General features: G+C 42.6%; 1 long non-coding RNA gene across 1 annotated transcript in view; it reads right to left on the reverse strand.

Annotated features, from left to right (window-relative positions):
- The window catches only part of LOC121947527, a 32,746-nt gene extending 29,432 nt beyond the window's left edge, over positions 1–3,314 (reverse strand). Inside the window, exon 1 of the long non-coding RNA XR_006106082.1 lies at positions 2,898–3,314. This is a non-coding gene — a long non-coding RNA (uncharacterized LOC121947527). The remainder of the gene's footprint in view (positions 1–2,897) is intronic.
- Positions 3,315–12,876: the final 9,562 nt, after the last annotated feature.

Consider the following 12,876-nt stretch of genomic DNA (forward strand, 5'->3'; position numbering starts at 1 on the left):
TGTGTGTGTGTGTGTGTGTGTGCACATGTGTGTATATGATAAATTGTGGGAACCCGGTGACCAAATCGTAATAGATGCTGTCAACAGAGTTCCCGCCAACACCGACCACTGTAGCTCCTCACTGCAGTACATGCGCACGCAACACACACACACACACACACACACACACACACACACACACACACATCGTCAGTGCAATCTGTAGCACTGTAAAAGCGTCATGCATGTTGTGCAAGTTCATGGTGTATTTTTGATGTTCTGATTTTTAGCTGTTTTGTTTGTTCATTAATGAAGCTCTAATAGAAGTCTTTAGACTGAGCCAACCAACCAACCGACCATCCAACCAAACAAACAACCAAACAAATAACCAACCCACCAACCAAAAATACAGCAAACAATTAAACAACAAACAAACAACTAACCAAACAAACAAACAATTAATCAACCAACCAAACAAACCAACCAACTAAAGAACCAACCAGTCAACTTTCCATCCATCATATTCCAGACGTCTCTCCTCAGCAAACTTTTCCGAGGCGTTCCCAGGCTCGATGAGATAAACGAGCTTTTGTAAACGATCTATAGCGCACGGACTGCATGGAGGAAAGTGCAATTAGAGCGAGTCTGACTCCACTTTTCTTGTTAAACATGCATAATCTGAGGGCAAAGGAAGGTGCAAAAGGCAGAAGGGTTGTATTTAGTCCCTTAATCAATCACAGGTGTGTTTTGGGCATAAAATGAATTTAACCAATCATTCCATTCAATTTATGCGCCTGGCGAGCCTGGTGCACTGCTATTTACATGGTGGCATTGTATATAGCAGATGTTGTCAAAGTCCGAATCCGGTGTGGGCGGCAAGTAAATCTGGACCCAGTCCACATTAGCAATGCAATGATCCTACTCTTAAAAAACAAGTTTGATACTTATCAATAAATTGTTAGTTTTGAAGAATGTAGTCTATTTTGGAGATTGTTACAGCTATCCTGGGCTGAGATCAAGGCTTAAACGTAATCGTTTCCCTGTTTGACATCGTTGTCGTGGCAACATTGACAGCATATGACATTGAAAAACACCAGAATCACTGCAGACACTGCTCCAAACCACTTTACAATCTCAAGCTCGTTTTTTGAACAAGAACATACTTGTCCTTTGCATGGAGCAGCAACTTTCTCCCAACCCAGATGCAGCAATCACCTGTTTTCAGATATATGTATACATATGCAGGTGTGGAAAAAAAGAAATTCCAGTTGAGTATGTTATTATATAGCAGCCTGTTCTCATTCCAAAGTCATAAAGTACCGCCTCTTGGTCAGTGATTTCATATGTATGACATGCCGTCAGATGCCGTCAGTTTATATTGTGGCCAGACGAAAGCTGATACAGCAGTATGATATGCGCGTGTATCATACTGCTGTATCAGCGTCCGTGGCGTCACTTTATAACTATGCAGGTAACGATGTAATATAAGGAGCTGGAAAGTCTCTATGGGGTAGGAGGGGCAGTGGACGGATCCAACAAACCTGGACTGTTTCCTGTATGAATGTTGTGCCAAAAACGTGTTCTCATCCTAACTCGTCACATGTTGCAGCTTTGCAGTGGACTTCCGCGTCTACATATTACACTCTGGGTCAACACAAGCACATGGTGTGATGAGGCTGTACGTTATGTTTAGGCAACATTAGCACATAGCAACCAACGCCGAGATGTCAACAAACACACATGCTGGCAGTACAGTAGAAAAAAAACATCACATTACGACAGAAGCAAACACCCGACTCCTGCGTGACAGTCTGGAGTTTGTTGGATCCATCCACCGCCTCTCCCTGCCGCCTCATAAAGACCTCTGTGCTCCTTATTTTACATCGTTACTGGCAGCATTTCCACCTGCCACAGGTGCATCATCTGGCCGGCCAAGTCCTCAACTGATGCCGCCCGTGTGCGTATCATGCTGCCGCGGATGCCGTCCGACTGTCCGGCGGCATATGATAACACCATTTCTCAGTTTAAAACGTCCAGCGGTGTATCATGAAGACATGAAAGGTGGCTTTTGGTGGAGAAATCTTATGCTGAAAGCACTTCAGAACAGACTGCTCATCCCAACCGCTGAACCAAAAACTAATCTTAGGAAATCCTTCGCACATAGAGGAAGTTACCAAAGAAGTTGACGCTCACACAACAACAGCTGAAGATGGACATCCACCTTTGGAAGCTCAACTTTTAGACATTTTTGGTTTTTCTCTACAGCTTCAGAGTGAAATTATTCTCCGTGTTTCACGTCTTTGTTTTTGTATTTTTACTGCATGTTTTCTCTGTTAAATTCCCTGTGAAGCTCTTTGTTACCGATGGTCGGAAAAATAAAAAAATATTATTATAATAAAACAGAGCTGGGTGGAACAGCTTTCCTCCCTTCCTCCCTTCCTTCCTCTTTCCCTTCCCTCCCTTCATTCATCCCCCTTTCTTTCGTTCTTTCTTTTTTCCATCCCTCTCCTCCCTCCCTCTCTCCTGACTGACCTCAGTGTTGCGCAGCTAAAACACACTCCCACGTGTTCTGCAAGCAGGAAGCAATAAACACACACAACCACACACACACACACACACACACACACACACACACACACACACACACACACACACACACACACACACACACACACACACACACACACACACACACACACACACACACACACACACAGAGCAGTAACAAAGCTGTTCTGACCAACAGAAACTGACACACAGTGAAGTAGAGCAGAACTGAAGAGTCTCTCACACACACACACACACACACACACACACACAGAGTTTGCAGATCAGTCCGTAATGATGACCTCAGAGGCGTTGCTGCACAAAACACTGATGAAAAATAAAAGTACATTAGAGCAGAAACAGTCCTGTACCTCCTGCTGCTGCTGGTCTCCTCCCTCAGGACCTCCTCGCTGTCAGCAGGTGTTCTCCCCTCTGACCCCAGAGCAGGAGGAGGAGCAGGAGGAGGAGGAGGAGGAGGAGGAGGAGGATGAAGGCTCAGATCAAACACTCATCGCCTCCTGAAAACTCCTCTCAGCTGCACAACTTGTGCTCACACGGACATGTCTTCCTGTCTGTCTGAGGAGGAAGGCGGTGAGTTTGCAGCCGAAGGAGGAAGGGGGAGAAGTCTCACTCCGTCTCTTTTTCTCTCTCCTTCCCTCTGCTGTGACTTTCCAGCACCCCTCCCTCCCCTTTTCTCTACCTCTGCTCTGTCTAACGGCGTCCCAGAGTTCCTTGGTGCAGCCGCCGCCGAGCTGCCGCTGCTAAAGCCATCTGTTGCAACACGTCTGCCTGCCTGCCTCTCCACTTTCACTCTCCCTCCCTCCCTCCCTCTCCCTCTCTCTTTCTCTCTGTTTCTCCCTCTCTCTCTCTCCCTCTCTCTCTGAGAGGAGGAAGGAGGAGCGTTGTGCACGCTGTGAACCAATGGGGAGGCTCAGAAATCCCTCTCCCTGCCTGGAAGGGGAGGAACCAGCAGCAGAGAGGACAAAATGAAATAAATACAGGAGGAGGGGAGGTGGCCCAGGGAGAAAAAGACAAACACACACACACACACACACACACACACTCTCTCTCTCTCTCTCACACACACACACACACACACTCTCTCTCTCTCTCTCTCTCTTTCTCTCTCTCTCTCACACACACACACACACACACGCGCGCGCGCGCGCGCACACACGCGTGTGTCCAAAAGTATTTCAGTTTGCTGAGTTAGGACAGTGCACATTAATCAACATATCAGCAGTAAGCATCAATGTAAATATGCCGTATCCTGATCCAGGCACCACAAAAAACAGCTACGCAGACATCTCACAGGACAGTCCACAGGACAACACCCAAACAGTCCACGGGACAACAACCAAACAGTCCACGGAACAACACTCAAACCGTCCATGGGACAACACCCAAACAGTCCATGGGACAACACATCACAAATGGACACATTACACTAGATGGCTAAAACTACCTTCAATAAACAGTTCAATAAACAGTTTGCAGAGCTCTGCAAAAGCCCTTCTCTTTATGTGTGTGTGTCTGTGAGAGGCGGAGAGCCAGAGGAGAAGGAGGGTGGTGGCTTATAAAAACGTGAACATTTTTCCTCCAGGTTCGTGATAAAGTCATTTATACATCACACGTGACAGAGGTGTAGGATGCAGAGTCTTTGGAGTTTGACACATACAAGTGAACAGTGACGTGTGGTCAGGGTAGGCGAGGCTGGCAGCTTCTACCCTGTCTCCTTTTAAAATGACATTTTTTACCAATCAATCAATCAATCAATCAATCAATCAAACAAAGCTGTAACACAAAGTGCTTTATACAATAAAAACAGAAGAAAGAATGTTTATTCCTGTGATTTATATCTGTCATTTGTGTGTTAAGGCAACAGTTCAGACATTGGTTGGTTGGTTGGTTGGTTGGTTGGTTGGATGCTTGGTTGGTTGGTTAGTTGGTTGTTTGGTTGGTTGAATGCTTGGTTGTTTGGTTGTTTGGTTAGTTGGTTGATTGGTTGTTTTTTTCTATAATCAGATTCCACACTGGAAACGTGCGCAGTTTGATTTGAATATCACGACGTCAGAGCGCATTGTAGCTAACTTTCATTAAGACTCCGTTATCGTGGGGTGACTGCGGACATCTGAAAACTGAAGGATTTTGGAAAATTACATTTTTTTTATGAAAGAATTATACCGAGAGGGAGGAGGAGCTCAGTATGAGCTAACCTACAACAATAACGGATAAAAACGTGTTTTGAAAGACTGAACAAAAGAAAATTATCTGTGCCTTATGTGTCTCTTGTAAAACCCCAAACCTTTTGAAAATGCAAAAACCTGAAGTAGCTCTAATGTTTAGGCTTGGTGATGATTCAGTATTTCATGAATTTATTTTCCTGCAACAGGCAAAAAGACAACTTGAAATGTCATATTTCGATGGGCTACAGGAGCAGCAACAAAACTGCACCACCTGCAGAGCCGTGGTGCATATTTAAACTGATACTGACTGTCAGTATACAGATGATGAAGATGAAGAGCAGCGCAGCACTTTAATAATGAGTCTGAGCGGAGGGCAGGGTAAAGGTCCCACTCACTAATTCATCCACTGCTGTTTTTGAGTCCTGACATCAGCCTGATGTCTGCAGACAGCTGGCTAGCATTAGCTTCAAGGCTACATGGAAGGAAGAGACTGAATGAATTCAATCTGCACATTGTTCTGTAAACTCTTAACTAGAGACAATATCTCATCAATAAACACAAACAGTGAGTCAAGACAGTCTCATAAACTGCTGCAGATCATCATAAACCTGCAGACTGACTGAACACGAGACTGTATCACCCTGTGGTTGAAAACTTCAAGTCTGTTTCACTACATCAGGCATCACTAGGCGGCTTTTCTCTTACAGATTTGCTCAAAACTTATGCAGTTTAAGCGTTTCCATTGAGTGATAATAGTTTTGCCAAATATGGCACCAACTCGTGCCAGCGTAAAAACTTTTTACAATAAATGAGAGTTTTTCCATTAGACGTATTTTATATTTGCAATTTGCTAAATTTGAGAGATAATGGAAACTCGGCTACTGACAGGCGCGGTCAGAGGTGTGCAGTGTTGTACCTGTAACAGTCCTACATCGGGTCAGGTAAACGGCAGGCGACCCACAGAAAAGGTGACTTGCAGATAGTTTGGGTTTTTTTTATTCCCAGTTTCACTTCTGGGTAAAACGATGAGCATGTGGCTCAGATCACAGGTGTTGGATAATAAATATATTCAAATAAAATGCTAATAATTTAACATGTTTTGACATTTGAATGATGTGACATTTGTCTTCGATAGCTGACTCTCTCTTCTGCACAGACTGAATCAGCTTAAATCAGGTGCGTTACTGACAGGAATACTAACTGTGGAGATGCGCTACTGAATACTATCAGAATAAGCCAAAAATATTCATTTAAATTGCTTTGTATTAAAACATATTTCAGCTTAACACATATAAAATACCCCTAAAAGATCTTTATAAAAGTGCTGCTTCACCAAATGATTTGAATAGTGCATGGTTATTATAGGATTTGCAGTTTCAGTTCGGGCTGCGTATCTTGGGGCGAAGTTATTGCGCAGGTTGCAAAGCAGGTACAGTACTGACATCACAGAGCCAGGATGGGAGCAGGTCTCCAGACCCATGACGCACTCGTCACAGTGTCAGGCAGTACAACTGTACATCATTGCTGCAAAGTGGGAAGTTAACCACCACAAGTCAGCAAAAAAAGTTTTTGAAGTTATTTTTTAATTAATTGCATCACGGACCCTCGTGACTGAAGATATTATTTACTTACCTTTTAGACGTGGTCTAATTTTGGCAGAGTTCTTATGCTGAAAAACGACCTCGATATGGCAAATTTGCTTTTAAAAAATTTGTCCATACCCAAATATTGAGGTATTGGGCAGATGTTAAGAAGACAAAAGAGACAGAGATAGGAAATATAGAATTGAGTGTCATCTGCATAATAGTGGTATCAGATATTGCCTTGAAAGCAGCATGTAAAAAGAAATTAAAAAGGGCCCGGAGTGCTTCCTTGAGTAATTCCATAAAACATCCTAAAAAAGCTAACAATGAACACCAAATGTAAACAAATAAAATACAAACCCCAAAATAAAAAGGAAGGGCACATAAATCCTTGCAGGCAGGAGAAAAAAAGGGGGAAGTTGAAGAGTGGAGGCTGTTTAAGCTGCACGTTAATGAGTACAGTGTCACAGCTTTGGGTGTCCACATACTTTTGGTCATGTAGTTTGAGAGAGCGGGAGGTGAAAAGGGGGAAGAGATGGAGAGAAAACAGAGCGGGAGGGAGAGATGAAGAGGAGGTGGAGTGCACATTGTAATGGAGCTGCTGGCAGAGCTCCTGGCTGTTCATGGGTATTCATGTAGCTGGTGGCTTCAGTTAAATGGAGCGAACAGAGAGAGGGAGACAGGGAGAGGAGGGGGGAGACGGGTGCTGAGTTTCAGCTGAACAAGAAGTCTGCTCATGCCCTTTCCACTGAACACCATGCAAACGCACACAGACAAGTTAAATGGTGAATTAGAATCCATTAAATCAAATCAGACTGCATGTAAATGCGTTTCCAAATGTCGCAGAGGTTCCTCGTGTTCAACGGGTTTAACCTTTCGGCAGGTAGAAGTTTACGTTCAGAGGGAATTGACATACAGAGCAAAAGACCCGCAGACTCCACAGAGTCTCTGCAACACATCGACGCTGAAAAAACAGACCCATAAACACACAGCCTTTACATCGGTGATACTCGACTTACAGCCCCCGGGACAAATCTGGCCCCTGACAGGGTGCCGGGCGGCCCCCCAACTATTTTCTAATTCACAATAAAAATAAAATGACTGACACTGTGAATTGTTTTTGTACTTTTAGTATCGATAAGGTGTCAGAGAGCATAAAACAGCATCAAAATAGAGCCTGTTGATCAAAAAGAAGTGTCAGTGCAGGATCCCCCACACCCCCCGACAGAGATCCTAACAAAGACCCTCTATCCCAGGAGCACCCCAAAATCCGAAAAACATCCTAAAATCCTCGAAACAGCCTAAAATCCAAAAAACATGATAAAAAACTGGAATCATAAGTACATCTGTATGTACAACTGTACATCTGAGAAATGTCTTAAAATCAGAGAACTGACCTAAATCCTAGAAGCACCCTAAAATCCATTAAACGTCCTAAAATCCTAGTAATGTCCTGAAATCTGAGCTAAATCCAACAAATTTCCTAAAATCCGAGTGGCATCCTTAAATCAGAGAAATGTCCTAAAAACCAGAAAAAGTCCTGAAATCCAAGAAACATCCTAAAATACTAGAAATGTCCAAAAATCCTAGAAAGGTCCTAAAATCCTAGAAGCACCTCAAAAACTTTGAAACCTCCTAACGTCCTGAAATCTGAGCTAAATCCTAGGAAAGCCCTAAAATTTGAGAAACATCCTATAATCTGTGAAACATCCTAAAATCTGTGCAACATCCTAAAATCCTAGAAATTTCCTAAAATCTGGGAAACGTTTGTGGTGCTGCTGTGACTGGCCCCTGGCCTCCTGTCATTATGCAAAAGTGGCCCCCAAATAAAGCGAGTTGAGGGTCCCTGCTCTACGTCACGTGTCTCAGGTTACTCAAAGTCAGGGTTTCCTACACATTGATTTATTCGTGGAGGCCCATCACGATCAAAACACCTGCTGCCACTTACTGATCTGATATTTTTAGAGATGGACCGTTCATTAGGAGCACTTTTGGAATATATATACTTTGCAGTTATTCATTGCACCACTCTAGGAGCGCAGAGCGTACTCTGGGCACAGATGGAGCAGCAGAACGACAGGCACAGTGAAAGTGAAACTTACTCGCAGGACTCAAACTGCTGCTGAGAGAGAAAAGAACTTGTGATGAGTTCAGCCAGCGCTCTGTTCATGCACCTGCAAAAATGCCGTTTCCAGTTTTCGTGCAAAGCCAACTGGCTGTAGCTTCACATGCAGACATATCAGTGTTTTCATCTCGCCAGAGAGAAAATACATTTATCTCCTAAAATGTCAGACTAATTTAGATCTCACCAAAGTTGAACTAGACATGAAATATGTGTGCAAACATCCTTCCTGGTCTCTCTCTCTCTCATTCCCCGTCATCTCTCCACTGTGTCTTTCTAACAAAGCTATAAAATTCCCCAAAATACTCAAAACGACTTCAAAAGGTTGTCAGCTATGGAAGCTACTTTTTTCTTCTTCCTAAACAGGAAAGTTGACAAGCAAAAATCATGCATTTTATCTGAAAATGCATGTCCTTCCTGATTATGTGTATTTTCGATGTTTCACGTCATTAACCACATGAACAACGGACATATCATGTGTTTGTTATTGGCAAAACTAGCTGTCATAGTTTTAAAAACACAGCTGAACAAAAGCAGCAGTTTAAAGCTAATACTTTCTAACATTCTAAGTCATTTTGGTTTGTTAAAAGTTTCCTTCTGTGTGTGCAGCAAACAGATTGTGATGAAGCTCTCAGACTATTAAATCCGTTCAGAGCGCGACGCTAAAAGTTGAAATATTTTGAAGTGAAGGCGCTCAGCGGCGCTGTGAAAACATGCCAGACTGCGGCTCCGTCAGGGACATGAAACAGCAGCTTGTTTACGGAGCACGAGGCGGCGGAGGAGCTTTCTGCAGGAAACTCGCTCTGCTGGCGGAGTCATGTCAGCTGACGGCCTGCAGAAACACTCACACTTTATTAAACTCTGAAGAGGCTGCTAACTGCTTCTCACAAATATTGCAATATTTAATTATTTAAAGCAGCCTCGAGGAGTTTTTTAACTGCTTATGAAACAGTTTCACTCTAACACTGATGCCTCGATGACCCACATAAACTAACAAGACCATCAGCGATGAGATTTCCATACAGTTTGTCTTAGACACATTTCAGACAAAAACTGCCCTAAAAAAAACAAAAAGTCTTTTTATTTTTAATCAAAAAAAAAACTGCCTTCATATGATAAGATTGTGATAACAATCCTCAAAAACAACCGAAAACGCTGTAGTATACATGCCAGGCGAGTGTGGATGGGGCTCATTCATTTTTACTGATACTGATACCATTATCAAGACCCGAGCCCGTGCCGATACCGCTATCGATACTTTCCTGTTATTTTGTGGAAACGACAAAATGTTCTTAACACACCTGGTTTTACCGTCACTTTCAATCGCGTTTTCGTTGATTAGGAAATGAATGATTGTATTTTAATTTAAATATTTACTCTGAAAAAGAGGTTAATCAGGCTGTAGTTTTGTCCATTTCATATTGCTGAGAAACAAATTTCTCATCCAAACATCTGTATTATTAAGTTTCTTGCCAAAAACTAAATTTTCTTTTTTCCTGATGTTACATTTGAACACATTATGGCGACGTTTTATTTACTTTTGCCTTACAGCCATTTTCCAGTGTGATTTTAGACAGCGTACCGGCATCACGGAAACAAAAGAGGCGTGACGTTCAACCCTTTGAAAACTGTGCAAACTGGGCTTGACGTCTTGAAAACAAAGACATCACACGTCAACAGCAATCATGTAGCGTTCCTGTTATATGGCGGCTGACTGTGTTGTTTTTACCGTTTGTGGACATTTACAGCCGCTGCTCTTCTTCTCTGAATTAGCTGCTAACTGCTACTCACTGCCTTTTAAATCAAGGTGGGTCGCACACGCAACACGCCAACAAAACGTCACACCTGTCCTGTCCTTTGTGCCGTCCTGCGGTCTCTTTTACATGGACATCGTGTCAGTGCTGGTTCTTTCTCCCGTAGAGTATTAAATGCAACACGTCTGTCCTCTCATTCTGCTACCGTACCTTTCATACAGGACGCCGCGGCGGCATAACGGCGTGATGTTCCCGCCTTGAACAAGCAGTGTAAAAGGAGCTAACGAAGGTCTCTACAAGTTCAAACCTGTGTGTGTGTGTGTGTGTGTGTGTGTGTGTGTGTGTGTGTGTGTGTCAGACCAACAGGACAGTGGAGGAATGGTGCCATCTGGAAATATGCCCATGTGACTCCACACACACACACACACACACACACACACACACACACACGGAGCCCTTCAGGGTCTCTGAGCAGTAAAGCATCCTGGGAAAGCAGATGTCCAGCTGCTGCAGCCTCGAGGCGTTCACAGAGAAAAAAAACGGCGCATTAAATCAGCGACTGACTTCAGGTTATTTACTCAGCAGCGTGTTTTTTCTCCAGTCAGCTGCTGAGATTCTCCACTGAAACTCGGCGGCGAGTGTGTGAGCACAGAAATATCAACACATGGAAGAACTCAACCGAGGAAAACTACAACTAATCAACATTTTGCTTTAAACCTCCGAACCCCGAGCAGATTGGTGTGATTGTGATTGATTTTTACCAAAACATTTCCAAATTTTAAGACCATATTCTCTGAAACGGCCATCAATACTCCTTATCAGTTCCTTTTTCATCATTAATAAAAGCTCTTTTAAATATATACTTTTTTTTTTTTTAAATAAATTAATTCAGAGCAGGACTAGAACTGAATATTTATGCATAACTTAGGGACCGCCCGTTATTCAGCTGCTGATTTTTTAGAAAGAAAAAATGCACACAGGTTTGGAAGGCATGTTTTCTTTAAGCAATTTAGGTCATTTTTTTTCTTTAAAAATGTTTTCTGATTTTTTGCGAAAAGGTTAGATCTTTTTTTTCTTTAAAAAGTTTGGGCTATTTTTTTCTTCTTTTTTGGTGGTGGGGGGGTTAAACAAATACATTTGAGATTTTTGCTTTAAAAATTTTTGAACAATTTCAATTTTTAAAAAATGGCAGTTTTTCTACTTTAAATTGTTTCTTTGCAATTTTAATTTTTAAAAAAATGGGATTTTTTTTCTTATAAAAAATGTTGGGAATTTTCTTTGTACTTGCCTTCCATGCACATGGGCCAGCCAGAAAATGAAAAGCAGAAATGAATGTTGAGTTTCAAATTTCCAGCGGTCTGTGAACACATCATGTGTTATAATACAAGTTTGGGAAACAAAATTCCATGACTTTTTAAAAAAAAAAATCTGGGTATATTTAGTTTTCCAAAACTTTTCCAGGCCTGGAAATAATATTTACAAACTTTTGCAGGTTTTTTATGACCGTATGAACTCTGTCCATTACAACTGCTCTGCTATAATGTCTATGTTAATGGACCGTACATCAGCCAATCAATCAGAGCAGCTTTAAGAGGTTGAAAATACACAAACTGCATCAAATATGAACCTCAAGCCACTGAGAGTAAATCACACAACAGGTCCAGATCTGATATTTCAGCTTTTCACTTTAGTTAGAAAACACAATTTGGACATAAATCCTGTTTACTGTGGAGTGTTGATTTTCTCTTTGTGCTCTCGGCGGGGGCCCAGAGCTGTCAATACCATCGACAAAGAGACAAATGGCCCCGCGCTCCGGACTCTAACAGCACCGCAGAGTCTGTTAAAACCTCTGCTGTCAGCTCCGGTCTACAGAGCGCCTGAATCAGGTTTATCGGCAGCGCTTTGTGTTGTTTATTCTGCTGGCAGGTAGAGCAGTTCTGGAGACTGCAGACACATCCTGACAGGAAGTATGAACATTAGCACTGACTGTCTTTGTAAATAAAGCCTAATGGATCTCCAGAGGAAAGGCCTTTAAATCACGCTCATCGCAGCAGCGATCAGCCGGCACTTAGAGATGAAAAACAAGAGGCTGGAAGTTTTTTAAAAAGTAATCCATCAATGAAGAAGCACCCAAATGACAAAAATTAAATCACAACTGTACGCACACCTATAATGTTTTGTCTTGACACCTTGTGACTACTTAGACCCAATCAGGTGGAAAAAATCGGTTTCTGCGTCATCAAAAGTCTCTATTTCCACTCCTCCAGACAAAAAGACAAAGCTCAAGTTTTCGATTAAAAACAGAATCAGCAATTTTTTCACGTCTCTGTTCCACAGTCTCAGCAGCCAAACTGACCTCCACAGCCCTGTGTCCGTGACACCGAAGACAGACCTGAGATCAGTGTGTTCACATGATGCTAGGAAGAAGTGGAATTATTTTGGAATTATAAGTGTTTTCATTGCAGTTTGGGCAAATATGGTTTTTAAAATCGCCTGAAATACCACCTCATGCAAGCGTAAAAGCTGCGTTTCGTGTTTCATGTTTCTCACATTCAGAGAACTCAAAGTCCAGCAGGAGAGAAACGTTTCAGAGTTTTCGGGTCTCTGCAGCCGCCTCACTGCAGAGCGGCTGCTGCTGCTACACAATGACAGGAAAATACTGCAGATAGACATCTGAACACTGTGTGTGTGAGTGTGTGTGTGTG

Source organism: Plectropomus leopardus, chromosome 8 (assembly GCF_008729295.1).
Source record: "Plectropomus leopardus isolate mb chromosome 8, YSFRI_Pleo_2.0, whole genome shotgun sequence".
In the NCBI taxonomy this organism is placed as follows: Eukaryota; Metazoa; Chordata; class Actinopteri; order Perciformes; family Serranidae; genus Plectropomus; species Plectropomus leopardus.